General features: G+C 55.1%; 32 non-coding genes and 4 pseudogenes across 32 annotated transcripts; all 36 read left to right on the top strand.

Moving 5' to 3' along the window:
* Positions 1 to 255: 255 nt before the first annotated feature.
* LOC135647975 (5S ribosomal RNA) lies at positions 256 to 374 on the top strand. The gene has a single exon (XR_010500669.1). It is a non-coding gene; the product is annotated as a 5S ribosomal RNA (ribosomal RNA).
* A 546-nt stretch (positions 375 to 920) lies between these two features.
* Positions 921 to 1,039, top strand: LOC135647974 (5S ribosomal RNA). The gene has a single exon (XR_010500668.1). It is a non-coding gene; the product is annotated as a 5S ribosomal RNA (ribosomal RNA).
* Positions 1,040 to 1,585: 546 nt separating this feature from the next.
* Positions 1,586 to 1,694, top strand: LOC135647766 (5S ribosomal RNA; annotated as a pseudogene).
* Positions 1,695 to 2,240: 546 nt separating this feature from the next.
* On the top strand, positions 2,241 to 2,349 carry LOC135647765 (5S ribosomal RNA; annotated as a pseudogene).
* A 546-nt stretch (positions 2,350 to 2,895) lies between these two features.
* On the top strand, positions 2,896 to 3,014 carry LOC135647973 (5S ribosomal RNA). Its single transcript, XR_010500667.1, has one exon. It is a non-coding gene; the product is annotated as a 5S ribosomal RNA (ribosomal RNA).
* A 546-nt stretch (positions 3,015 to 3,560) lies between these two features.
* LOC135647972 (5S ribosomal RNA) lies at positions 3,561 to 3,679 on the top strand. Its single transcript, XR_010500666.1, has one exon. It is a non-coding gene; the product is annotated as a 5S ribosomal RNA (ribosomal RNA).
* A 546-nt stretch (positions 3,680 to 4,225) lies between these two features.
* LOC135647971 (5S ribosomal RNA) lies at positions 4,226 to 4,344 on the top strand. The gene has a single exon (XR_010500665.1). It is a non-coding gene; the product is annotated as a 5S ribosomal RNA (ribosomal RNA).
* A 546-nt stretch (positions 4,345 to 4,890) lies between these two features.
* On the top strand, positions 4,891 to 5,009 carry LOC135648081 (5S ribosomal RNA). The gene has a single exon (XR_010500772.1). It is a non-coding gene; the product is annotated as a 5S ribosomal RNA (ribosomal RNA).
* A 546-nt stretch (positions 5,010 to 5,555) lies between these two features.
* Positions 5,556 to 5,674, top strand: LOC135647970 (5S ribosomal RNA). The gene has a single exon (XR_010500664.1). It is a non-coding gene; the product is annotated as a 5S ribosomal RNA (ribosomal RNA).
* A 546-nt stretch (positions 5,675 to 6,220) lies between these two features.
* On the top strand, positions 6,221 to 6,339 carry LOC135647969 (5S ribosomal RNA). Its single transcript, XR_010500663.1, has one exon. It is a non-coding gene; the product is annotated as a 5S ribosomal RNA (ribosomal RNA).
* Positions 6,340 to 6,885: 546 nt separating this feature from the next.
* LOC135647968 (5S ribosomal RNA) lies at positions 6,886 to 7,004 on the top strand. Its single transcript, XR_010500662.1, has one exon. It is a non-coding gene; the product is annotated as a 5S ribosomal RNA (ribosomal RNA).
* A 546-nt stretch (positions 7,005 to 7,550) lies between these two features.
* On the top strand, positions 7,551 to 7,669 carry LOC135647967 (5S ribosomal RNA). Its single transcript, XR_010500661.1, has one exon. It is a non-coding gene; the product is annotated as a 5S ribosomal RNA (ribosomal RNA).
* A 546-nt stretch (positions 7,670 to 8,215) lies between these two features.
* On the top strand, positions 8,216 to 8,334 carry LOC135647965 (5S ribosomal RNA). Its single transcript, XR_010500659.1, has one exon. It is a non-coding gene; the product is annotated as a 5S ribosomal RNA (ribosomal RNA).
* A 546-nt stretch (positions 8,335 to 8,880) lies between these two features.
* Positions 8,881 to 8,999, top strand: LOC135647964 (5S ribosomal RNA). Its single transcript, XR_010500658.1, has one exon. It is a non-coding gene; the product is annotated as a 5S ribosomal RNA (ribosomal RNA).
* Positions 9,000 to 9,545: 546 nt separating this feature from the next.
* LOC135647963 (5S ribosomal RNA) lies at positions 9,546 to 9,664 on the top strand. Its single transcript, XR_010500657.1, has one exon. It is a non-coding gene; the product is annotated as a 5S ribosomal RNA (ribosomal RNA).
* Positions 9,665 to 10,210: 546 nt separating this feature from the next.
* On the top strand, positions 10,211 to 10,329 carry LOC135647962 (5S ribosomal RNA). Its single transcript, XR_010500656.1, has one exon. It is a non-coding gene; the product is annotated as a 5S ribosomal RNA (ribosomal RNA).
* Positions 10,330 to 10,875: 546 nt separating this feature from the next.
* Positions 10,876 to 10,994, top strand: LOC135647960 (5S ribosomal RNA). The gene has a single exon (XR_010500655.1). It is a non-coding gene; the product is annotated as a 5S ribosomal RNA (ribosomal RNA).
* Positions 10,995 to 11,540: 546 nt separating this feature from the next.
* Positions 11,541 to 11,659, top strand: LOC135647959 (5S ribosomal RNA). Its single transcript, XR_010500654.1, has one exon. It is a non-coding gene; the product is annotated as a 5S ribosomal RNA (ribosomal RNA).
* Positions 11,660 to 12,205: 546 nt separating this feature from the next.
* LOC135647958 (5S ribosomal RNA) lies at positions 12,206 to 12,324 on the top strand. Its single transcript, XR_010500653.1, has one exon. It is a non-coding gene; the product is annotated as a 5S ribosomal RNA (ribosomal RNA).
* A 546-nt stretch (positions 12,325 to 12,870) lies between these two features.
* Positions 12,871 to 12,989, top strand: LOC135647957 (5S ribosomal RNA). The gene has a single exon (XR_010500652.1). It is a non-coding gene; the product is annotated as a 5S ribosomal RNA (ribosomal RNA).
* A 546-nt stretch (positions 12,990 to 13,535) lies between these two features.
* LOC135647764 (5S ribosomal RNA) lies at positions 13,536 to 13,644 on the top strand (annotated as a pseudogene).
* Positions 13,645 to 14,190: 546 nt separating this feature from the next.
* LOC135647956 (5S ribosomal RNA) lies at positions 14,191 to 14,309 on the top strand. The gene has a single exon (XR_010500651.1). It is a non-coding gene; the product is annotated as a 5S ribosomal RNA (ribosomal RNA).
* A 546-nt stretch (positions 14,310 to 14,855) lies between these two features.
* On the top strand, positions 14,856 to 14,974 carry LOC135647955 (5S ribosomal RNA). The gene has a single exon (XR_010500650.1). It is a non-coding gene; the product is annotated as a 5S ribosomal RNA (ribosomal RNA).
* Positions 14,975 to 15,520: 546 nt separating this feature from the next.
* LOC135647953 (5S ribosomal RNA) lies at positions 15,521 to 15,639 on the top strand. The gene has a single exon (XR_010500648.1). It is a non-coding gene; the product is annotated as a 5S ribosomal RNA (ribosomal RNA).
* A 546-nt stretch (positions 15,640 to 16,185) lies between these two features.
* Positions 16,186 to 16,304, top strand: LOC135647952 (5S ribosomal RNA). The gene has a single exon (XR_010500647.1). It is a non-coding gene; the product is annotated as a 5S ribosomal RNA (ribosomal RNA).
* A 546-nt stretch (positions 16,305 to 16,850) lies between these two features.
* LOC135647951 (5S ribosomal RNA) lies at positions 16,851 to 16,969 on the top strand. Its single transcript, XR_010500646.1, has one exon. It is a non-coding gene; the product is annotated as a 5S ribosomal RNA (ribosomal RNA).
* Positions 16,970 to 17,515: 546 nt separating this feature from the next.
* Positions 17,516 to 17,624, top strand: LOC135647763 (5S ribosomal RNA; annotated as a pseudogene).
* A 546-nt stretch (positions 17,625 to 18,170) lies between these two features.
* Positions 18,171 to 18,289, top strand: LOC135647950 (5S ribosomal RNA). Its single transcript, XR_010500645.1, has one exon. It is a non-coding gene; the product is annotated as a 5S ribosomal RNA (ribosomal RNA).
* A 546-nt stretch (positions 18,290 to 18,835) lies between these two features.
* Positions 18,836 to 18,954, top strand: LOC135647949 (5S ribosomal RNA). The gene has a single exon (XR_010500644.1). It is a non-coding gene; the product is annotated as a 5S ribosomal RNA (ribosomal RNA).
* Positions 18,955 to 19,500: 546 nt separating this feature from the next.
* Positions 19,501 to 19,619, top strand: LOC135647948 (5S ribosomal RNA). Its single transcript, XR_010500643.1, has one exon. It is a non-coding gene; the product is annotated as a 5S ribosomal RNA (ribosomal RNA).
* A 546-nt stretch (positions 19,620 to 20,165) lies between these two features.
* LOC135647947 (5S ribosomal RNA) lies at positions 20,166 to 20,284 on the top strand. The gene has a single exon (XR_010500642.1). It is a non-coding gene; the product is annotated as a 5S ribosomal RNA (ribosomal RNA).
* Positions 20,285 to 20,830: 546 nt separating this feature from the next.
* On the top strand, positions 20,831 to 20,949 carry LOC135647946 (5S ribosomal RNA). The gene has a single exon (XR_010500641.1). It is a non-coding gene; the product is annotated as a 5S ribosomal RNA (ribosomal RNA).
* Positions 20,950 to 21,495: 546 nt separating this feature from the next.
* Positions 21,496 to 21,614, top strand: LOC135647945 (5S ribosomal RNA). Its single transcript, XR_010500640.1, has one exon. It is a non-coding gene; the product is annotated as a 5S ribosomal RNA (ribosomal RNA).
* Positions 21,615 to 22,160: 546 nt separating this feature from the next.
* LOC135647944 (5S ribosomal RNA) lies at positions 22,161 to 22,279 on the top strand. The gene has a single exon (XR_010500639.1). It is a non-coding gene; the product is annotated as a 5S ribosomal RNA (ribosomal RNA).
* Positions 22,280 to 22,825: 546 nt separating this feature from the next.
* On the top strand, positions 22,826 to 22,944 carry LOC135647942 (5S ribosomal RNA). The gene has a single exon (XR_010500637.1). It is a non-coding gene; the product is annotated as a 5S ribosomal RNA (ribosomal RNA).
* A 546-nt stretch (positions 22,945 to 23,490) lies between these two features.
* On the top strand, positions 23,491 to 23,609 carry LOC135647941 (5S ribosomal RNA). The gene has a single exon (XR_010500636.1). It is a non-coding gene; the product is annotated as a 5S ribosomal RNA (ribosomal RNA).
* The last annotated feature ends 98 nt before the right edge of the window (positions 23,610 to 23,707 follow it).

Raw genomic sequence — 23,707 nt, 5'->3', positions numbered from 1 at the left:
TCAGTCTCGTGGGGCTCGGAGAGAGCTTTCCGGAATGGGGCCGCAATAGCGATTCCGAGTTCGTTCGAGAAAGTCCCGATGGTTTCGGCGCGCGCTTGCCGTGTCCGGTACGCGGTCGGCCTCGTGGGCATCGGAGAGATCCGACGATGGCGATTCCGAGATCGTTCGAGAGGTTTCGGGGCGCGCAATGGGCTCCGGTCGTCGATATGCGCCGTCCGCGACGTGCACAAAGGCGAGGGACGACGCACACAAAACGAGTGCGATCATACCAGCACTAAAGCACCGGATCCCATCAGAACTCCGAAGTTAAGCGTGCTTGGGCGAGAGTAGTACTAGGATGGGTGACCCCCTGGGAAGTCCTCGTGTTGCACTCCTTTTTGCGCCCCGAGCGGCCAAAAGACTTACTTAAAACTCTCCTTTAAGCTTTTCAATTTTTCCAGCATCATGGCCAACAGTAAATGTGTCAGTAACATGTAAATGAAGTCATCATCTAAAAATTTCTTCGTAAACATACAATGATCAGACATGTATGGTTCCAGGATGGGTGACCCCATGGGAAGTCCTCGTGTTGCACTCCTTTTTGCGCCCCGAGCGGCCAAAACCTCTCCCGTCGACCTCCGAGGCGATGGTTTTGGGCCTCGGAATTCGCCGTGACCGCTACGCAGTCAGTCTCGTGGGGCTCGGAGAGAGCTTTCCGGAATGGGGCCGCAATAGCGATTCCGAGTTCGTTCGAGAAAGTCCCGATGGTTTCGGCGCGCGCTTGCCGTGTCCGGTACGCGGTCGGCCTCGTGGGCATCGGAGAGATCCGACGATGGCGATTCCGAGATCGTTCGAGAGGTTTCGGGGCGCGCAATGGGCTCCGGTCGTCGATATGCGCCGTCCGCGACGTGCACAAAGGCGAGGGACGACGCACACAAAACGAGTGCGATCATACCAGCACTAAAGCACCGGATCCCATCAGAACTCCGAAGTTAAGCGTGCTTGGGCGAGAGTAGTACTAGGATGGGTGACCCCCTGGGAAGTCCTCGTGTTGCACTCCTTTTTGCGCCCCGAGCGGCCAAAAGACTTACTTAAAACTCTCCTTTAAGCTTTTCAATTTTTCCAGCATCATGGCCAACAGTAAATGTGTCAGTAACATGTAAATGAAGTCATCATCTAAAAATTTCTTCGTAAACATACAATGATCAGACATGTATGGTTCCAGGATGGGTGACCCCATGGGAAGTCCTCGTGTTGCACTCCTTTTTGCGCCCCGAGCGGCCAAAACCTCTCCCGTCGACCTCCGAGGCGATGGTTTTGGGCCTCGGAATTCGCCGTGACCGCTACGCAGTCAGTCTCGTGGGGCTCGGAGAGAGCTTTCCGGAATGGGGCCGCAATAGCGATTCCGAGTTCGTTCGAGAAAGTCCCGATGGTTTCGGCGCGCGCTTGCCGTGTCCGGTACGCGGTCGGCCTCGTGGGCATCGGAGAGATCCGACGATGGCGATTCCGAGATCGTTCGAGAGGTTTCGGGGCGCGCAATGGGCTCCGGTCGTCGATATGCGCCGTCCGCGACGTGCACAAAGGCGAGGGACGACGCACACAAAACGAGTGCGATCATACCAGCACTAAAGCACCGGATCCCATCAGAACTCCGAAGTTAAGCGTGCTTGGGCGAGAGTAGTACTAGGACGAGAGTAGTACTCGTGTTGCACTCCTTTTTGCGCCCCGAGCGGCCAAAAGACTTACTTAAAACTCTCCTTTAAGCTTTTCAATTTTTCCAGCATCATGGCCAACAGTAAATGTGTCAGTAACATGTAAATGAAGTCATCATCTAAAAATTTCTTCGTAAACATACAATGATCAGACATGTATGGTTCCAGGATGGGTGACCCCATGGGAAGTCCTCGTGTTGCACTCCTTTTTGCGCCCCGAGCGGCCAAAACCTCTCCCGTCGACCTCCGAGGCGATGGTTTTGGGCCTCGGAATTCGCCGTGACCGCTACGCAGTCAGTCTCGTGGGGCTCGGAGAGAGCTTTCCGGAATGGGGCCGCAATAGCGATTCCGAGTTCGTTCGAGAAAGTCCCGATGGTTTCGGCGCGCGCTTGCCGTGTCCGGTACGCGGTCGGCCTCGTGGGCATCGGAGAGATCCGACGATGGCGATTCCGAGATCGTTCGAGAGGTTTCGGGGCGCGCAATGGGCTCCGGTCGTCGATATGCGCCGTCCGCGACGTGCACAAAGGCGAGGGACGACGCACACAAAACGAGTGCGATCATACCAGCACTAAAGCACCGGATCCCATCAGAACTCCGAAGTTAAGCGTGCTTGGGCGAGAGTAGTACTAGGACGAGAGTAGTACTCGTGTTGCACTCCTTTTTGCGCCCCGAGCGGCCAAAAGACTTACTTAAAACTCTCCTTTAAGCTTTTCAATTTTTCCAGCATCATGGCCAACAGTAAATGTGTCAGTAACATGTAAATGAAGTCATCATCTAAAAATTTCTTCGTAAACATACAATGATCAGACATGTATGGTTCCAGGATGGGTGACCCCATGGGAAGTCCTCGTGTTGCACTCCTTTTTGCGCCCCGAGCGGCCAAAACCTCTCCCGTCGACCTCCGAGGCGATGGTTTTGGGCCTCGGAATTCGCCGTGACCGCTACGCAGTCAGTCTCGTGGGGCTCGGAGAGAGCTTTCCGGAATGGGGCCGCAATAGCGATTCCGAGTTCGTTCGAGAAAGTCCCGATGGTTTCGGCGCGCGCTTGCCGTGTCCGGTACGCGGTCGGCCTCGTGGGCATCGGAGAGATCCGACGATGGCGATTCCGAGATCGTTCGAGAGGTTTCGGGGCGCGCAATGGGCTCCGGTCGTCGATATGCGCCGTCCGCGACGTGCACAAAGGCGAGGGACGACGCACACAAAACGAGTGCGATCATACCAGCACTAAAGCACCGGATCCCATCAGAACTCCGAAGTTAAGCGTGCTTGGGCGAGAGTAGTACTAGGATGGGTGACCCCCTGGGAAGTCCTCGTGTTGCACTCCTTTTTGCGCCCCGAGCGGCCAAAAGACTTACTTAAAACTCTCCTTTAAGCTTTTCAATTTTTCCAGCATCATGGCCAACAGTAAATGTGTCAGTAACATGTAAATGAAGTCATCATCTAAAAATTTCTTCGTAAACATACAATGATCAGACATGTATGGTTCCAGGATGGGTGACCCCATGGGAAGTCCTCGTGTTGCACTCCTTTTTGCGCCCCGAGCGGCCAAAACCTCTCCCGTCGACCTCCGAGGCGATGGTTTTGGGCCTCGGAATTCGCCGTGACCGCTACGCAGTCAGTCTCGTGGGGCTCGGAGAGAGCTTTCCGGAATGGGGCCGCAATAGCGATTCCGAGTTCGTTCGAGAAAGTCCCGATGGTTTCGGCGCGCGCTTGCCGTGTCCGGTACGCGGTCGGCCTCGTGGGCATCGGAGAGATCCGACGATGGCGATTCCGAGATCGTTCGAGAGGTTTCGGGGCGCGCAATGGGCTCCGGTCGTCGATATGCGCCGTCCGCGACGTGCACAAAGGCGAGGGACGACGCACACAAAACGAGTGCGATCATACCAGCACTAAAGCACCGGATCCCATCAGAACTCCGAAGTTAAGCGTGCTTGGGCGAGAGTAGTACTAGGATGGGTGACCCCCTGGGAAGTCCTCGTGTTGCACTCCTTTTTGCGCCCCGAGCGGCCAAAAGACTTACTTAAAACTCTCCTTTAAGCTTTTCAATTTTTCCAGCATCATGGCCAACAGTAAATGTGTCAGTAACATGTAAATGAAGTCATCATCTAAAAATTTCTTCGTAAACATACAATGATCAGACATGTATGGTTCCAGGATGGGTGACCCCATGGGAAGTCCTCGTGTTGCACTCCTTTTTGCGCCCCGAGCGGCCAAAACCTCTCCCGTCGACCTCCGAGGCGATGGTTTTGGGCCTCGGAATTCGCCGTGACCGCTACGCAGTCAGTCTCGTGGGGCTCGGAGAGAGCTTTCCGGAATGGGGCCGCAATAGCGATTCCGAGTTCGTTCGAGAAAGTCCCGATGGTTTCGGCGCGCGCTTGCCGTGTCCGGTACGCGGTCGGCCTCGTGGGCATCGGAGAGATCCGACGATGGCGATTCCGAGATCGTTCGAGAGGTTTCGGGGCGCGCAATGGGCTCCGGTCGTCGATATGCGCCGTCCGCGACGTGCACAAAGGCGAGGGACGACGCACACAAAACGAGTGCGATCATACCAGCACTAAAGCACCGGATCCCATCAGAACTCCGAAGTTAAGCGTGCTTGGGCGAGAGTAGTACTAGGATGGGTGACCCCCTGGGAAGTCCTCGTGTTGCACTCCTTTTTGCGCCCCGAGCGGCCAAAAGACTTACTTAAAACTCTCCTTTAAGCTTTTCAATTTTTCCAGCATCATGGCCAACAGTAAATGTGTCAGTAACATGTAAATGAAGTCATCATCTAAAAATTTCTTCGTAAACATACAATGATCAGACATGTATGGTTCCAGGATGGGTGACCCCATGGGAAGTCCTCGTGTTGCACTCCTTTTTGCGCCCCGAGCGGCCAAAACCTCTCCCGTCGACCTCCGAGGCGATGGTTTTGGGCCTCGGAATTCGCCGTGACCGCTACGCAGTCAGTCTCGTGGGGCTCGGAGAGAGCTTTCCGGAATGGGGCCGCAATAGCGATTCCGAGTTCGTTCGAGAAAGTCCCGATGGTTTCGGCGCGCGCTTGCCGTGTCCGGTACGCGGTCGGCCTCGTGGGCATCGGAGAGATCCGACGATGGCGATTCCGAGATCGTTCGAGAGGTTTCGGGGCGCGCAATGGGCTCCGGTCGTCGATATGCGCCGTCCGCGACGTGCACAAAGGCGAGGGACGACGCACACAAAACGAGTGTGATCATACCAGCACTAAAGCACCGGATCCCATCAGAACTCCGAAGTTAAGCGTGCTTGGGCGAGAGTAGTACTAGGATGGGTGACCCCCTGGGAAGTCCTCGTGTTGCACTCCTTTTTGCGCCCCGAGCGGCCAAAAGACTTACTTAAAACTCTCCTTTAAGCTTTTCAATTTTTCCAGCATCATGGCCAACAGTAAATGTGTCAGTAACATGTAAATGAAGTCATCATCTAAAAATTTCTTCGTAAACATACAATGATCAGACATGTATGGTTCCAGGATGGGTGACCCCATGGGAAGTCCTCGTGTTGCACTCCTTTTTGCGCCCCGAGCGGCCAAAACCTCTCCCGTCGACCTCCGAGGCGATGGTTTTGGGCCTCGGAATTCGCCGTGACCGCTACGCAGTCAGTCTCGTGGGGCTCGGAGAGAGCTTTCCGGAATGGGGCCGCAATAGCGATTCCGAGTTCGTTCGAGAAAGTCCCGATGGTTTCGGCGCGCGCTTGCCGTGTCCGGTACGCGGTCGGCCTCGTGGGCATCGGAGAGATCCGACGATGGCGATTCCGAGATCGTTCGAGAGGTTTCGGGGCGCGCAATGGGCTCCGGTCGTCGATATGCGCCGTCCGCGACGTGCACAAAGGCGAGGGACGACGCACACAAAACGAGTGCGATCATACCAGCACTAAAGCACCGGATCCCATCAGAACTCCGAAGTTAAGCGTGCTTGGGCGAGAGTAGTACTAGGATGGGTGACCCCCTGGGAAGTCCTCGTGTTGCACTCCTTTTTGCGCCCCGAGCGGCCAAAAGACTTACTTAAAACTCTCCTTTAAGCTTTTCAATTTTTCCAGCATCATGGCCAACAGTAAATGTGTCAGTAACATGTAAATGAAGTCATCATCTAAAAATTTCTTCGTAAACATACAATGATCAGACATGTATGGTTCCAGGATGGGTGACCCCATGGGAAGTCCTCGTGTTGCACTCCTTTTTGCGCCCCGAGCGGCCAAAACCTCTCCCGTCGACCTCCGAGGCGATGGTTTTGGGCCTCGGAATTCGCCGTGACCGCTACGCAGTCAGTCTCGTGGGGCTCGGAGAGAGCTTTCCGGAATGGGGCCGCAATAGCGATTCCGAGTTCGTTCGAGAAAGTCCCGATGGTTTCGGCGCGCGCTTGCCGTGTCCGGTACGCGGTCGGCCTCGTGGGCATCGGAGAGATCCGACGATGGCGATTCCGAGATCGTTCGAGAGGTTTCGGGGCGCGCAATGGGCTCCGGTCGTCGATATGCGCCGTCCGCGACGTGCACAAAGGCGAGGGACGACGCACACAAAACGAGTGCGATCATACCAGCACTAAAGCACCGGATCCCATCAGAACTCCGAAGTTAAGCGTGCTTGGGCGAGAGTAGTACTAGGATGGGTGACCCCCTGGGAAGTCCTCGTGTTGCACTCCTTTTTGCGCCCCGAGCGGCCAAAAGACTTACTTAAAACTCTCCTTTAAGCTTTTCAATTTTTCCAGCATCATGGCCAACAGTAAATGTGTCAGTAACATGTAAATGAAGTCATCATCTAAAAATTTCTTCGTAAACATACAATGATCAGACATGTATGGTTCCAGGATGGGTGACCCCATGGGAAGTCCTCGTGTTGCACTCCTTTTTGCGCCCCGAGCGGCCAAAACCTCTCCCGTCGACCTCCGAGGCGATGGTTTTGGGCCTCGGAATTCGCCGTGACCGCTACGCAGTCAGTCTCGTGGGGCTCGGAGAGAGCTTTCCGGAATGGGGCCGCAATAGCGATTCCGAGTTCGTTCGAGAAAGTCCCGATGGTTTCGGCGCGCGCTTGCCGTGTCCGGTACGCGGTCGGCCTCGTGGGCATCGGAGAGATCCGACGATGGCGATTCCGAGATCGTTCGAGAGGTTTCGGGGCGCGCAATGGGCTCCGGTCGTCGATATGCGCCGTCCGCGACGTGCACAAAGGCGAGGGACGACGCATACAAAACGAGTGCGATCATACCAGCACTAAAGCACCGGATCCCATCAGAACTCCGAAGTTAAGCGTGCTTGGGCGAGAGTAGTACTAGGATGGGTGACCCCCTGGGAAGTCCTCGTGTTGCACTCCTTTTTGCGCCCCGAGCGGCCAAAAGACTTACTTAAAACTCTCCTTTAAGCTTTTCAATTTTTCCAGCATCATGGCCAACAGTAAATGTGTCAGTAACATGTAAATGAAGTCATCATCTAAAAATTTCTTCGTAAACATACAATGATCAGACATGTATGGTTCCAGGATGGGTGACCCCATGGGAAGTCCTCGTGTTGCACTCCTTTTTGCGCCCCGAGCGGCCAAAACCTCTCCCGTCGACCTCCGAGGCGATGGTTTTGGGCCTCGGAATTCGCCGTGACCGCTACGCAGTCAGTCTCGTGGGGCTCGGAGAGAGCTTTCCGGAATGGGGCCGCAATAGCGATTCCGAGTTCGTTCGAGAAAGTCCCGATGGTTTCGGCGCGCGCTTGCCGTGTCCGGTACGCGGTCGGCCTCGTGGGCATCGGAGAGATCCGACGATGGCGATTCCGAGATCGTTCGAGAGGTTTCGGGGCGCGCAATGGGCTCCGGTCGTCGATATGCGCCGTCCGCGACGTGCACAAAGGCGAGGGACGACGCACACAAAACGAGTGCGATCATACCAGCACTAAAGCACCGGATCCCATCAGAACTCCGAAGTTAAGCGTGCTTGGGCGAGAGTAGTACTAGGATGGGTGACCCCCTGGGAAGTCCTCGTGTTGCACTCCTTTTTGCGCCCCGAGCGGCCAAAAGACTTACTTAAAACTCTCCTTTAAGCTTTTCAATTTTTCCAGCATCATGGCCAACAGTAAATGTGTCAGTAACATGTAAATGAAGTCATCATCTAAAAATTTCTTCGTAAACATACAATGATCAGACATGTATGGTTCCAGGATGGGTGACCCCATGGGAAGTCCTCGTGTTGCACTCCTTTTTGCGCCCCGAGCGGCCAAAACCTCTCCCGTCGACCTCCGAGGCGATGGTTTTGGGCCTCGGAATTCGCCGTGACCGCTACGCAGTCAGTCTCGTGGGGCTCGGAGAGAGCTTTCCGGAATGGGGCCGCAATAGCGATTCCGAGTTCGTTCGAGAAAGTCCCGATGGTTTCGGCGCGCGCTTGCCGTGTCCGGTACGCGGTCGGCCTCGTGGGCATCGGAGAGATCCGACGATGGCGATTCCGAGATCGTTCGAGAGGTTTCGGGGCGCGCAATGGGCTCCGGTCGTCGATATGCGCCGTCCGCGACGTGCACAAAGGCGAGGGACGACGCACACAAAACGAGTGCGATCATACCAGCACTAAAGCACCGGATCCCATCAGAACTCCGAAGTTAAGCGTGCTTGGGCGAGAGTAGTACTAGGATGGGTGACCCCCTGGGAAGTCCTCGTGTTGCACTCCTTTTTGCGCCCCGAGCGGCCAAAAGACTTACTTAAAACTCTCCTTTAAGCTTTTCAATTTTTCCAGCATCATGGCCAACAGTAAATGTGTCAGTAACATGTAAATGAAGTCATCATCTAAAAATTTCTTCGTAAACATACAATGATCAGACATGTATGGTTCCAGGATGGGTGACCCCATGGGAAGTCCTCGTGTTGCACTCCTTTTTGCGCCCCGAGCGGCCAAAACCTCTCCCGTCGACCTCCGAGGCGATGGTTTTGGGCCTCGGAATTCGCCGTGACCGCTACGCAGTCAGTCTCGTGGGGCTCGGAGAGAGCTTTCCGGAATGGGGCCGCAATAGCGATTCCGAGTTCGTTCGAGAAAGTCCCGATGGTTTCGGCGCGCGCTTGCCGTGTCCGGTACGCGGTCGGCCTCGTGGGCATCGGAGAGATCCGACGATGGCGATTCCGAGATCGTTCGAGAGGTTTCGGGGCGCGCAATGGGCTCCGGTCGTCGATATGCGCCGTCCGCGACGTGCACAAAGGCGAGGGACGACGCACACAAAACGAGTGCGATCATACCAGCACTAAAGCACCGGATCCCATCAGAACTCCGAAGTTAAGCGTGCTTGGGCGAGAGTAGTACTAGGATGGGTGACCCCCTGGGAAGTCCTCGTGTTGCACTCCTTTTTGCGCCCCGAGCGGCCAAAAGACTTACTTAAAACTCTCCTTTAAGCTTTTCAATTTTTCCAGCATCATGGCCAACAGTAAATGTGTCAGTAACATGTAAATGAAGTCATCATCTAAAAATTTCTTCGTAAACATACAATGATCAGACATGTATGGTTCCAGGATGGGTGACCCCATGGGAAGTCCTCGTGTTGCACTCCTTTTTGCGCCCCGAGCGGCCAAAACCTCTCCCGTCGACCTCCGAGGCGATGGTTTTGGGCCTCGGAATTCGCCGTGACCGCTACGCAGTCAGTCTCGTGGGGCTCGGAGAGAGCTTTCCGGAATGGGGCCGCAATAGCGATTCCGAGTTCGTTCGAGAAAGTCCCGATGGTTTCGGCGCGCGCTTGCCGTGTCCGGTACGCGGTCGGCCTCGTGGGCATCGGAGAGATCCGACGATGGCGATTCCGAGATCGTTCGAGAGGTTTCGGGGCGCGCAATGGGCTCCGGTCGTCGATATGCGCCGTCCGCGACGTGCACAAAGGCGAGGGACGACGCACACAAAACGAGTGCGATCATACCAGCACTAAAGCACCGGATCCCATCAGAACTCCGAAGTTAAGCGTGCTTGGGCGAGAGTAGTACTAGGATGGGTGACCCCCTGGGAAGTCCTCGTGTTGCACTCCTTTTTGCGCCCCGAGCGGCCAAAAGACTTACTTAAAACTCTCCTTTAAGCTTTTCAATTTTTCCAGCATCATGGCCAACAGTAAATGTGTCAGTAACATGTAAATGAAGTCATCATCTAAAAATTTCTTCGTAAACATACAATGATCAGACATGTATGGTTCCAGGATGGGTGACCCCATGGGAAGTCCTCGTGTTGCACTCCTTTTTGCGCCCCGAGCGGCCAAAACCTCTCCCGTCGACCTCCGAGGCGATGGTTTTGGGCCTCGGAATTCGCCGTGACCGCTACGCAGTCAGTCTCGTGGGGCTCGGAGAGAGCTTTCCGGAATGGGGCCGCAATAGCGATTCCGAGTTCGTTCGAGAAAGTCCCGATGGTTTCGGCGCGCGCTTGCCGTGTCCGGTACGCGGTCGGCCTCGTGGGCATCGGAGAGATCCGACGATGGCGATTCCGAGATCGTTCGAGAGGTTTCGGGGCGCGCAATGGGCTCCGGTCGTCGATATGCGCCGTCCGCGACGTGCACAAAGGCGAGGGACGACGCACACAAAACGAGTGCGATCATACCAGCACTAAAGCACCGGATCCCATCAGAACTCCGAAGTTAAGCGTGCTTGGGCGAGAGTAGTACTAGGATGGGTGACCCCCTGGGAAGTCCTCGTGTTGCACTCCTTTTTGCGCCCCGAGCGGCCAAAAGACTTACTTAAAACTCTCCTTTAAGCTTTTCAATTTTTCCAGCATCATGGCCAACAGTAAATGTGTCAGTAACATGTAAATGAAGTCATCATCTAAAAATTTCTTCGTAAACATACAATGATCAGACATGTATGGTTCCAGGATGGGTGACCCCATGGGAAGTCCTCGTGTTGCACTCCTTTTTGCGCCCCGAGCGGCCAAAACCTCTCCCGTCGACCTCCGAGGCGATGGTTTTGGGCCTCGGAATTCGCCGTGACCGCTACGCAGTCAGTCTCGTGGGGCTCGGAGAGAGCTTTCCGGAATGGGGCCGCAATAGCGATTCCGAGTTCGTTCGAGAAAGTCCCGATGGTTTCGGCGCGCGCTTGCCGTGTCCGGTACGCGGTCGGCCTCGTGGGCATCGGAGAGATCCGACGATGGCGATTCCGAGATCGTTCGAGAGGTTTCGGGGCGCGCAATGGGCTCCGGTCGTCGATATGCGCCGTCCGCGACGTGCACAAAGGCGAGGGACGACGCACACAAAACGAGTGCGATCATACCAGCACTAAAGCACCGGATCCCATCAGAACTCCGAAGTTAAGCGTGCTTGGGCGAGAGTAGTACTAGGATGGGTGACCCCCTGGGAAGTCCTCGTGTTGCACTCCTTTTTGCGCCCCGAGCGGCCAAAAGACTTACTTAAAACTCTCCTTTAAGCTTTTCAATTTTTCCAGCATCATGGCCAACAGTAAATGTGTCAGTAACATGTAAATGAAGTCATCATCTAAAAATTTCTTCGTAAACATACAATGATCAGACATGTATGGTTCCAGGATGGGTGACCCCATGGGAAGTCCTCGTGTTGCACTCCTTTTTGCGCCCCGAGCGGCCAAAACCTCTCCCGTCGACCTCCGAGGCGATGGTTTTGGGCCTCGGAATTCGCCGTGACCGCTACGCAGTCAGTCTCGTGGGGCTCGGAGAGAGCTTTCCGGAATGGGGCCGCAATAGCGATTCCGAGTTCGTTCGAGAAAGTCCCGATGGTTTCGGCGCGCGCTTGCCGTGTCCGGTACGCGGTCGGCCTCGTGGGCATCGGAGAGATCCGACGATGGCGATTCCGAGATCGTTCGAGAGGTTTCGGGGCGCGCAATGGGCTCCGGTCGTCGATATGCGCCGTCCGCGACGTGCACAAAGGCGAGGGACGACGCACACAAAACGAGTGCGATCATACCAGCACTAAAGCACCGGATCCCATCAGAACTCCGAAGTTAAGCGTGCTTGGGCGAGAGTAGTACTAGGATGGGTGACCCCCTGGGAAGTCCTCGTGTTGCACTCCTTTTTGCGCCCCGAGCGGCCAAAAGACTTACTTAAAACTCTCCTTTAAGCTTTTCAATTTTTCCAGCATCATGGCCAACAGTAAATGTGTCAGTAACATGTAAATGAAGTCATCATCTAAAAATTTCTTCGTAAACATACAATGATCAGACATGTATGGTTCCAGGATGGGTGACCCCATGGGAAGTCCTCGTGTTGCACTCCTTTTTGCGCCCCGAGCGGCCAAAACCTCTCCCGTCGACCTCCGAGGCGATGGTTTTGGGCCTCGGAATTCGCCGTGACCGCTACGCAGTCAGTCTCGTGGGGCTCGGAGAGAGCTTTCCGGAATGGGGCCGCAATAGCGATTCCGAGTTCGTTCGAGAAAGTCCCGATGGTTTCGGCGCGCGCTTGCCGTGTCCGGTACGCGGTCGGCCTCGTGGGCATCGGAGAGATCCGACGATGGCGATTCCGAGATCGTTCGAGAGGTTTCGGGGCGCGCAATGGGCTCCGGTCGTCGATATGCGCCGTCCGCGACGTGCACAAAGGCGAGGGACGACGCACACAAAACGAGTGCGATCATACCAGCACTAAAGCACCGGATCCCATCAGAACTCCGAAGTTAAGCGTGCTTGGGCGAGAGTAGTACTAGGATGGGTGACCCCCTGGGAAGTCCTCGTGTTGCACTCCTTTTTGCGCCCCGAGCGGCCAAAAGACTTACTTAAAACTCTCCTTTAAGCTTTTCAATTTTTCCAGCATCATGGCCAACAGTAAATGTGTCAGTAACATGTAAATGAAGTCATCATCTAAAAATTTCTTCGTAAACATACAATGATCAGACATGTATGGTTCCAGGATGGGTGACCCCATGGGAAGTCCTCGTGTTGCACTCCTTTTTGCGCCCCGAGCGGCCAAAACCTCTCCCGTCGACCTCCGAGGCGATGGTTTTGGGCCTCGGAATTCGCCGTGACCGCTACGCAGTCAGTCTCGTGGGGCTCGGAGAGAGCTTTCCGGAATGGGGCCGCAATAGCGATTCCGAGTTCGTTCGAGAAAGTCCCGATGGTTTCGGCGCGCGCTTGCCGTGTCCGGTACGCGGTCGGCCTCGTGGGCATCGGAGAGATCCGACGATGGCGATTCCGAGATCGTTCGAGAGGTTTCGGGGCGCGCAATGGGCTCCGGTCGTCGATATGCGCCGTCCGCGACGTGCACAAAGGCGAGGGACGACGCACACAAAACGAGTGCGATCATACCAGCACTAAAGCACCGGATCCCATCAGAACTCCGAAGTTAAGCGTGCTTGGGCGAGAGTAGTACTAGGATGGGTGACCCCCTGGGAAGTCCTCGTGTTGCACTCCTTTTTGCGCCCCGAGCGGCCAAAAGACTTACTTAAAACTCTCCTTTAAGCTTTTCAATTTTTCCAGCATCATGGCCAACAGTAAATGTGTCAGTAACATGTAAATGAAGTCATCATCTAAAAATTTCTTCGTAAACATACAATGATCAGACATGTATGGTTCTAGGATGGGTGACCCCATGGGAAGTCCTCGTGTTGCACTCCTTTTTGCGCCCCGAGCGGCCAAAACCTCTCCCGTCGACCTCCGAGGCGATGGTTTTGGGCCTCGGAATTCGCCGTGACCGCTACGCAGTCAGTCTCGTGGGGCTCGGAGAGAGCTTTCCGGAATGGGGCCGCAATAGCGATTCCGAGTTCGTTCGAGAAAGTCCCGATGGTTTCGGCGCGCGCTTGCCGTGTCCGGTACGCGGTCGGCCTCGTGGGCATCGGAGAGATCCGACGATGGCGATTCCGAGATCGTTCGAGAGGTTTCGGGGCGCGCAATGGGCTCCGGTCGTCGATATGCGCCGTCCGCGACGTGCACAAAGGCGAGGGACGACGCACACAAAACGAGTGCGATCATACCAGCACTAAAGCACCGGATCCCATCAGAACTCCGAAGTTAAGCGTGCTTGGGCGAGAGTAGTACTAGGACGAGAGTAGTACTCGTGTTGCACTCCTTTTTGCGCCCCGAGCGGCCAAAAGACTTACTTAAAACTCTCCTTTAAGCTTTTCAATTTTTCCAGCATCATGGCCAACAGTAAATGTGTCAGTAACATGTAAATGAAGTCATCATCTAAAAATTTCTTCGTAAACATACAATGATCAGACATGTATGGTTCCAGGATGGGTGACCCCATGGGAAGTCCTCGTGTTGCACTCCTTTTTGCGCCCCGAGCGGCCAAAACCTCTCCCGTCGACCTCCGAGGCGATGGTTTTGGGCCTCGGAATTCGCCGTGACCGCTACGCAGTCAGTCTCGTGGGGCTCGGAGAGAGCTTTCCGGAATGGGGCCGCAATAGTGATTCCGAGTTCGTTCGAGAAAGTCCCGATGGTTTCGGCGCGCGCTTGCCGTGTCCGGTACGCGGTCGGCCTCGTGGGCATCGGAGAGATCCGACGATGGCGATTCCGAGATCGTTCGAGAGGTTTCGGGGCGCGCAATGGGCTCCGGTCGTCGATATGCGCCGTCCGCGACGTGCACAAAGGCGAGGGACGACGCACACAAAACGAGTGCGATCATACCAGCACTAAAGCACCGGATCCCATCAGAACTCCGAAGTTAAGCGTGCTTGGGCGAGAGTAGTACTAGGATGGGTGACCCCCTGGGAAGTCCTCGTGTTGCACTCCTTTTTGCGCCCCGAGCGGCCAAAAGACTTACTTAAAACTCTCCTTTAAGCTTTTCAATTTTTCCAGCATCATGGCCAACAGTAAATGTGTCAGTAACATGTAAATGAAGTCATCATCTAAAAATTTCTTCGTAAACATACAATGATCAGACATGTATGGTTCCAGGATGGGTGACCCCATGGGAAGTCCTCGTGTTGCACTCCTTTTTGCGCCCCGAGCGGCCAAAACCTCTCCCGTCGACCTCCGAGGCGATGGTTTTGGGCCTCGGAATTCGCCGTGACCGCTACGCAGTCAGTCTCGTGGGGCTCGGAGAGAGCTTTCCGGAATGGGGCCGCAATAGCGATTCCGAGTTCGTTCGAGAAAGTCCCGATGGTTTCGGCGCGCGCTTGCCGTGTCCGGTACGCGGTCGGCCTCGTGGGCATCGGAGAGATCCGACGATGGCGATTCCGAGATCGTTCGAGAGGTTTCGGGGCGCGCAATGGGCTCCGGTCGTCGATATGCGCCGTCCGCGACGTGCACAAAGGCGAGGGACGACGCACACAAAACGAGTGCGATCATACCAGCACTAAAGCACCGGATCCCATCAGAACTCCGAAGTTAAGCGTGCTTGGGCGAGAGTAGTACTAGGATGGGTGACCCCCTGGGAAGTCCTCGTGTTGCACTCCTTTTTGCGCCCCGAGCGGCCAAAAGACTTACTTAAAACTCTCCTTTAAGCTTTTCAATTTTTCCAGCATCATGGCCAACAGTAAATGTGTCAGTAACATGTAAATGAAGTCATCATCTAAAAATTTCTTCGTAAACATACAATGATCAGACATGTATGGTTCCAGGATGGGTGACCCCATGGGAAGTCCTCGTGTTGCACTCCTTTTTGCGCCCCGAGCGGCCAAAACCTCTCCCGTCGACCTCCGAGGCGATGGTTTTGGGCCTCGGAATTCGCCGTGACCGCTACGCAGTCAGTCTCGTGGGGCTCGGAGAGAGCTTTCCGGAATGGGGCCGCAATAGCGATTCCGAGTTCGTTCGAGAAAGTCCCGATGGTTTCGGCGCGCGCTTGCCGTGTCCGGTACGCGGTCGGCCTCGTGGGCATCGGAGAGATCCGACGATGGCGATTCCGAGATCGTTCGAGAGGTTTCGGGGCGCGCAATGGGCTCCGGTCGTCGATATGCGCCGTCCGCGACGTGCACAAAGGCGAGGGACGACGCACACAAAACGAGTGCGATCATACCAGCACTAAAGCACCGGATCCCATCAGAACTCCGAAGTTAAGCGTGCTTGGGCGAGAGTAGTACTAGGATGGGTGACCCCCTGGGAAGTCCTCGTGTTGCACTCCTTTTTGCGCCCCGAGCGGCCAAAAGACTTACTTAAAACTCTCCTTTAAGCTTTTCAATTTTTCCAGCATCATGGCCAACAGTAAATGTGTCAGTAACATGTAAATGAAGTCATCATCTAAAAATTTCTTCGTAAACATACAATGATCAGACATGTATGGTTCCAGGATGGGTGACCCCATGGGAAGTCCTCGTGTTGCACTCCTTTTTGCGCCCCGAGCGGCCAAAACCTCTCCCGTCGACCTCCGAGGCGATGGTTTTGGGCCTCGGAATTCGCCGTGACCGCTACGCAGTCAGTCTCGTGGGGCTCGGAGAGAGCTTTCCGGAATGGGGCCGCAATAGCGATTCCGAGTTCGTTCGAGAAAGTCCCGATGGTTTCGGCGCGCGCTTGCCGTGTCCGGTACGCGGTCGGCCTCGTGGGCATCGGAGAGATCCGACGATGGCGATTCCGAGATCGTTCGAGAGGTTTCGGGGCGCGCAATGGGCTCCGGTCGTCGATATGCGCCGTCCGCGACGTGCACAAAGGCGAGGGACGACGCACACAAAACGAGTGCGATCATACCAGCACTAAAGCACCGGATCCCATCAGAACTCCGAAGTTAAGCGTGCTTGGGCGAGAGTAGTACTAGGATGGGTGACCCCCTGGGAAGTCCTCGTGTTGCACTCCTTTTTGCGCCCCGAGCGGCCAAAAGACTTACTTAAAACTCTCCTTTAAGCTTTTCAATTTTTCCAGCATCATGGCCAACAGTAAATGTGTCAGTAACATGTAAATGAAGTCATCATCTAAAAATTTCTTCGTAAACATACAATGATCAGACATGTATGGTTCCAGGATGGGTGACCCCATGGGAAGTCCTCGTGTTGCACTCCTTTTTGCGCCCCGAGCGGCCAAAACCTCTCCCGTCGACCTCCGAGGCGATGGTTTTGGGCCTCGGAATTCGCCGTGACCGCTACGCAGTCAGTCTCGTGGGGCTCGGAGAGAGCTTTCCGGAATGGGGCCGCAATAGCGATTCCGAGTTCGTTCGAGAAAGTCCCGATGGTTTCGGCGCGCGCTTGCCGTGTCCGGTACGCGGTCGGCCTCGTGGGCATCGGAGAGATCCGACGATGGCGATTCCGAGATCGTTCGAGAGGTTTCGGGGCGCGCAATGGGCTCCGGTCGTCGATATGCGCCGTCCGCGACGTGCACAAAGGCGAGGGACGACGCACACAAAACGAGTGCGATCATACCAGCACTAAAGCACCGGATCCCATCAGAACTCCGAAGTTAAGCGTGCTTGGGCGAGAGTAGTACTAGGATGGGTGACCCCCTGGGAAGTCCTCGTGTTGCACTCCTTTTTGCGCCCCGAGCGGCCAAAAGACTTACTTAAAACTCTCCTTTAAGCTTTTCAATTTTTCCAGCATCATGGCCAACAGTAAATGTGTCAGTAACATGTAAATGAAGTCATCATCTAAAAATTTCTTCGTAAACATACAATGATCAGACATGTATGGTTCTAGGATGGGTGACCCCATGGGAAGTCCTCGTGTTGCACTCCTTTTTGCGCCCCGAGCGGCCAAAACCTCTCCCGTCGACCTCCGAGGCGATGGTTTTGGGCCTCGGAATTCGCCGTGACCGCTACGCAGTCAGTCTCGTGGGGCTCGGAGAGAGCTTTCCGGAATGGGGCCGCAATAGCGATTCCGAGTTCGTTCGAGAAAGTCCCGATGGTTTCGGCGCGCGCTTGCCGTGTCCGGTACGCGGTCGGCCTCGTGGGCATCGGAGAGATCCGACGATGGCGATTCCGAGATCGTTCGAGAGGTTTCGGGGCGCGCAATGGGCTCCGGTCGTCGATATGCGCCGTCCGCGACGTGCACAAAGGCGAGGGACGACGCACACAAAACGAGTGCGATCATACCAGCACTAAAGCACCGGATCCCATCAGAACTCCGAAGTTAAGCGTGCTTGGGCGAGAGTAGTACTAGGACGAGAGTAGTACTCGTGTTGCACTCCTTTTTGCGCCCCGAGCGGCCAAAAGACTTACTTAAAACTCTCCTTTAAGCTTTTCAATTTTTCCAGCATCATGGCCAACAGTAAATGTGTCAGTAACATGTAAATGAAGTCATCATCTAAAAATTTCTTCGTAAACATACAATGATCAGACATGTATGGTTCCAGGATGGGTGACCCCATGGGAAGTCCTCGTGTTGCACTCCTTTTTGCGCCCCGAGCGGCCAAAACCTCTCCCGTCGACCTCCGAGGCGATGGTTTTGGGCCTCGGAATTCGCCGTGACCGCTACGCAGTCAGTCTCGTGGGGCTCGGAGAGAGCTTTCCGGAATGGGGCCGCAATAGCGATTCCGAGTTCGTTCGAGAAAGTCCCGATGGTTTCGGCGCGCGCTTGCCGTGTCCGGTACGCGGTCGGCCTCGTGGGCATCGGAGAGATCCGACGATGGCGATTCCGAGATCGTTCGAGAGGTTTCGGGGCGCGCAATGGGCTCCGGTCGTCGATATGCGCCGTCCGCGACGTGCACAAAGGCGAGGGACGACGCACACAAAACGAGTGCGATCATACCAGCACTAAAGCACCGGATCCCATCAGAACTCCGAAGTTAAGCGTGCTTGGGCGAGAGTAGTACTAGGATGGGTGACCCCCTGGGAAGTCCTCGTGTTGCACTCCTTTTTGCGCCCCGAGCGGCCAAAAGACTTACTTAAAACTCTCCTTTAAGCTTTTCAATTTTTCCAGCATCATGGCCAACAGTAAATGTGTCAGTAACATGTAAATGAAGTCATCATCTAAAAATTTCTTCGTAAACATACAATGATCAGACATGTATGGTTCCAGGATGGGTGACCCCATGGGAAGTCCTCGTGTTGCACTCCTTTTTGCGCCCCGAGCGGCCAAAACCTCTCCCGTCGACCTCCGAGGCGATGGTTTTGGGCCTCGGAATTCGCCGTGACCGCTACGCAGTCAGTCTCGTGGGGCTCGGAGAGAGCTTTCCGGAATGGGGCCGCAATAGCGATTCCGAGTTCGTTCGAGAAAGTCCCGATGGTTTCGGCGCGCGCTTGCCGTGTCCGGTACGCGGTCGGCCTCGTGGGCATCGGAGAGATCCGACGATGGCGATTCCGAGATCGTTCGAGAGGTTTCGGGGCGCGCAATGGGCTCCGGTCGTCGATATGCGCCGTCCGCGACGTGCACAAAGGCGAGGGACGACGCACACAAAACGAGTGCGATCATACCAGCACTAAAGCACCGGATCCCATCAGAACTCCGAAGTTAAGCGTGCTTGGGCGAGAGTAGTACTAGGATGGGTGACCCCCTGGGAAGTCCTCGTGTTGCACTCCTTTTTGCGCCCCGAGCGGCCAAAAGACTTACTTAAAACTCTCCTTTAAGCTTTTCAATTTTTCCAGCATCATGGCCAACAGTAAATGTGTCAGTAACATGTAAATGAAGTCATCATCTAAAAATTTCTTCGTAAACATACAATGATCAGACATGTATGGTTCCAGGATGGGTGACCCCATGGGAAGTCCTCGTGTTGCACTCCTTTTTGCGCCCCGAGCGGCCAAAACCTCTCCCGTCGACCTCCGAGGCGATGGTTTTGGGCCTCGGAATTCGCCGTGACCGCTACGCAGTCAGTCTCGTGGGGCTCGGAGAGAGCTTTCCGGAATGGGGCCGCAATAGCGATTCCGAGTTCGTTCGAGAAAGTCCCGATGGTTTCGGCGCGCGCTTGCCGTGTCCGGTACGCGGTCGGCCTCGTGGGCATCGGAGAGATCCGACGATGGCGATTCCGAGATCGTTCGAGAGGTTTCGGGGCGCGCAATGGGCTCCGGTCGTCGATATGCGCCGTCCGCGACGTGCACAAAGGCGAGGGACGACGCACACAAAACGAGTGCGATCATACCAGCACTAAAGCACCGGATCCCATCAGAACTCCGAAGTTAAGCGTGCTTGGGCGAGAGTAGTACTAGGATGGGTGACCCCCTGGGAAGTCCTCGTGTTGCACTCCTTTTTGCGCCCCGAGCGGCCAAAAGACTTACTTAAAACTCTCCTTTAAGCTTTTCAATTTTTCCAGCATCATGGCCAACAGTAAATGTGTCAGTAACATGTAAATGAAGTCATCATCTAAAAATTTCTTCGTAAACATACAATGATCAGACATGTATGGTTCCAGGATGGGTGACCCCATGGGAAGTCCTCGTGTTGCACTCCTTTTTGCGCCCCGAGCGGCCAAAACCTCTCCCGTCGACCTCCGAGGCGATGGTTTTGGGCCTCGGAATTCGCCGTGACCGCTACGCAGTCAGTCTCGTGGGGCTCGGAGAGAGCTTTCCGGAATGGGGCCGCAATAGCGATTCCGAGTTCGTTCGAGAAAGTCCCGATGGTTTCGGCGCGCGCTTGCCGTGTCCGGTACGCGGTCGGCCTCGTGGGCATCGGAGAGATCCGACGATGGCGATTCCGAGATCGTTCGAGAGGTTTCGGGGCGCGCAATGGGCTCCGGTCGTCGATATGCGCCGTCCGCGACGTGCACAAAGGCGAGGGACGACGCACACAAAACGAGTGCGATCATACCAGCACTAAAGCACCGGATCCCATCAGAACTCCGAAGTTAAGCGTGCTTGGGCGAGAGTAGTACTAGGATGGGTGACCCCCTGGGAAGTCCTCGTGTTGCACTCCTTTTTGCGCCCCGAGCGGCCAAAAGACTTACTTAAAACTCTCCTTTAAGCTTTTCAATTTTTCCAGCATCATGGCCAACAGTAAATGTGTCAGTAACATGTAAATGAAGTCATCATCTAAAAATTTCTTCGTAAACATACAATGATCAGACATGTATGGTTCCAGGATGGGTGACCCCATGGGAAGTCCTCGTGTTGCACTCCTTTTTGCGCCCCGAGCGGCCAAAACCTCTCCCGTCGACCTCCGAGGCGATGGTTTTGGGCCTCGGAATTCGCCGTGACCGCTACGCAGTCAGTCTCGTGGGGCTCGGAGAGAGCTTTCCGGAATGGGGCCGCAATAGCGATTCCGAGTTCGTTCGAGAAAGTCCCGATGGTTTCGGCGCGCGCTTGCCGTGTCCGGTACGCGGTCGGCCTCGTGGGCATCGGAGAGATCCGACGATGGCGATTCCGAGATCGTTCGAGAGGTTTCGGGGCGCGCAATGGGCTCCGGTCGTCGATATGCGCCGTCCGCGACGTGCACAAAGGCGAGGGACGACGCACACAAAACGAGTGCGATCATACCAGCACTAAAGCACCGGATCCCATCAGAACTCCGAAGTTAAGCGTGCTTGGGCGAGAGTAGTACTAGGATGGGTGACCCCCTGGGAAGTCCTCGTGTTGCACTCCTTTTTGCGCCCCGAGCGGCCAAAAGACTTACTTAAAACTCTCCTTTAAGCTTTTCAATTTTTCCAGCATCATGGCCAACAGTAAATGTGTCAGTAACATGTAAATGAAGTCATCATCTAAAAATTTCTTCGTAAACATACAATGATCAGACATGTATGGTTCCAGGATGGGTGACCCCATGGGAAGTCCTCGTGTTGCACTCCTTTTTGCGCCCCGAGCGGCCAAAACCTCTCCCGTCGACCTCCGAGGCGATGGTTTTGGGCCTCGGAATTCGCCGTGACCGCTACGCAGTCAGTCTCGTGGGGCTCGGAGAGAGCTTTCCGGAATGGGGCCGCAATAGCGATTCCGAGTTCGTTCGAGAAAGTCCCGATGGTTTCGGCGCGCGCTTGCCGTGTCCGGTACGCGGTCGGCCTCGTGGGCATCGGAGAGATCCGACGATGGCGATTCCGAGATCGTTCGAGAGGTTTCGGGGCGCGCAATGGGCTCCGGTCGTCGATATGCGCCGTCCGCGACGTGCACAAAGGCGAGGGACGACGCACACAAAACGAGTGCGATCATACCAGCACTAAAGCACCGGATCCCATCAGAACTCCGAAGTTAAGCGTGCTTGGGCGAGAGTAGTACTAGGATGGGTGACCCCCTGGGAAGTCCTCGTGTTGCACTCCTTTTTGCGCCCCGAGCGGCCAAAAGACTTACTTAAAACTCTCCTTTAAGCTTTTCAATTTTTCCAGCATCATGGCCAACAGTAAATGTGTCAGTAACATGTAAATGAAGTCATCATCTAAAAATTTCTTCGTAAACATACAATGATCAGACATGTATGGTTCCAGGATGGGTGACCCCATGGGAAGTCCTCGTGTTGCACTCCTTTTTGCGCCCCGAGCGGCCAAAACCTCTCCCGTCGACCTCCGAGGCGATGGTTTTGGGCCTCGGAATTCGCCGTGACCGCTACGCAGTCAGTCTCGTGGGGCTCGGAGAGAGCTTTCCGGAATGGGGCCGCAATAGCGATTCCGAGTTCGTTCGAGAAAGTCCCGATGGTTTCGGCGCGCGCTTGCCGTGTCCGGTACGCGGTCGGCCTCGTGGGCATCGGAGAGATCCGACGATGGCGATTCCGAGATCGTTCGAGAGGTTTCGGGGCGCGCAATGGGCTCCGGTCGTCGATATGCGCCGTCCGCGACGTGCACAAAGGCGAGGGACGACGCACACAAAACGAGTGCGATCATACCAGCACTAAAGCACCGGATCCCATCAGAACTCCGAAGTTAAGCGTGCTTGGGCGAGAGTAGTACTAGGATGGGTGACCCCCTGGGAAGTCCTCGTGTTGCACTCCTTTTTGCGCCCCGAGCGGCCAAAAGACTTACTTAAAACTCTCCTTTAAGCTTTTCAATTTTTCCAGCATCATGGCCAACAGTAAATGTGTCAGTAACATGTAAATGAAGTCATCATCTAAAAATTTCTTCGTAAACATACAATGATCAGACATGTATGGTTCCAGGATGGGTGACCCCATGGGAAGTCCTCGTGTTGCACTCCTTTTTGCGCCCCGAGCGGCCAAAACCTCTCCCGTCGACCTCCGAGGCGATGGTTTTGGGCCTCGGAATTCGTCGTGACCGCTACGCAGTCAGTCTCGTGGGGCTCGGAGAGAGCTTTCCGGAATGGGGCCGCAATAGCGATTCCGAGTTCGTTCGAGAAAGTCCCGATGGTTTCGGCGCGCGCTTGCCGTGTCCGGTACGCGGTCGGCCTCGTGGGCATCGGAGAGATCCGACGATGGCGATTCCGAGATCGTTCGAGAGGTTTCGGGGCGCGCAATGGGCTCCGGTCGTCGATATGCGCCGTCCGCGACGTGCACAAAGGCGAGGGACGACGCACACAAAACGAGTGCGATCATACCAGCACTAAAGCACCGGATCCCATCAGAACTCCGAAGTTAAGCGTGCTTGGGCGAGAGTAGTACTAGGATGGGTGACCCCCTGGGAAGTCCTCGTGTTGCACTCCTTTTTGCGCCCCGAGCGGCCAAAAGACTTACTTAAAACTCTCCTTTAAGCTTTTCAATTTTTCCAGCATCATGGCCAACAGTAAATGTGTCAGTAACATGTAAATGAAGTCATCATCTAAAAATTTCTTCGTAAACATACAATGATCAGACATGTATGGTTCCAGGATGGGTGACCCCATGGGAAGTCCTCGTGTTGCACTCCTTTTTGCGCCCCGAGCGGCCAAAACCTCTCCCGTCGACCTCCGAGGCGATGGTTTTGGGCCTCGGAATTCGCCGTGACCGCTACGCAGTCAGTCTCGTGGGGCTCGGAGAGAGCTTTCCGGAATGGGGCCGCAATAGCGATTCCGAGTTCGTTCGAGAAAGTCCCGATGGTTTCGGCGCGCGCTTGCCGTGTCCGGTACGCGGTCGGCCTCGTGGGCATCGGAGAGATCCGACGATGGCGATTCCGAGATCGTTCGAGAGGTTTCGGGGCGCGCAATGGGCTCCGGTCGTCGATATGCGCCGTCCGCGACGTGCACAAAGGCGAGGGACGACGCACACAAAACGAGTGCGATCATACCAGCACTAAAGCACCGGATCCCATCAGAACTCCGAAGTTAAGCGTGCTTGGGCGAGAGTAGTACTAGGATGGGTGACCCCCTGGGAAGTCCTCGTGTTGCACTCCTTTTTGCGCCCCGAGCGGCCAAAAGACTTACTTAAAACTCTCCTTTAAGCTTTTCAATTTTTCCAGCATCATGGCCAACAGTAAATGTGTCAGTAACA

The sequence above is a fragment of the Musa acuminata genome, chromosome BXJ3-8 (genome assembly GCF_036884655.1).
Source record: "Musa acuminata AAA Group cultivar baxijiao chromosome BXJ3-8, Cavendish_Baxijiao_AAA, whole genome shotgun sequence".
Classification (NCBI taxonomy): Eukaryota; Viridiplantae; Streptophyta; class Magnoliopsida; order Zingiberales; family Musaceae; genus Musa; species Musa acuminata.
Note: the sequence above shows the minus strand (reverse complement) of the source record. Positions and strands in the feature narration are given on the sequence as shown.